We start from the raw sequence: 815 nt of genomic DNA, 5'->3' as shown, positions 1-815 counted from the left end.
CAGAATTAATTACTTACGTGGAATCTTGTTTTAAATTTTCAATTCTTAGATACAAAAATTGAACATTTTATAAATTTTTAACGACAAAATAATTTTTCAAATTTTTGTCAAAATTCGATCTTTAAATGCTTATAAAAAAAAATTGTGCCTATGTATTTTTAATATTTTTCAACTGATATTGTAACAATATATCAGGAGCTTTGTATTAAATTTTTACACTTTTTGGCCGAACAGATAAAACTTTATTGATATTTATAGAAAAAAAAAACTAAAAAAATTGAAAACTTACAATGTCCGTAAACAGCTCAAAAAGAGTCAAACTATTTTCAAAATTGTATGGTGTATAGGAAATGCTAATATAAACAATCAGTAAAATTTTCATGTATCTACAGTTATTCGTTTTTGAATTACAACAAAATAAGGAAATCGCTACATGAGCAATCGAGTCAATCGATCCAATGTTGTAAAAATTTGAATTTCAAACGATCATAAAAATTTTATTTGACTTTCTTATAGATATTTTTTGTTTGATAAAGGTAGATAATCTTATAAGGAATCTTGTATTACATTTTAAAATCTTAGATTTAAAAAGAAAAATTTTTACGAATTCTTAACTCAAAATAATTTGCTAATTTTCGTGATTTTTCCATATTTTGTCAATTTTAGATTCTGAGTGGAACGATGAATGTATTGATTTTACAATGATGTGTGTGTTTTTTTTTTTTTTTTTTGTGTCTGTGTACACGATAAGTAGTCGAAATAATGCTACGATTTTCAACTTCAGTATCTTGTTCGATCAGAAAGTGAATATCGTT

This window comes from Acyrthosiphon pisum, chromosome A2 (assembly GCF_005508785.2).
Source record: "Acyrthosiphon pisum isolate AL4f chromosome A2, pea_aphid_22Mar2018_4r6ur, whole genome shotgun sequence".
Taxonomy (NCBI): Eukaryota; Metazoa; Arthropoda; class Insecta; order Hemiptera; family Aphididae; genus Acyrthosiphon; species Acyrthosiphon pisum.
Note: the sequence above shows the minus strand (reverse complement) of the source record.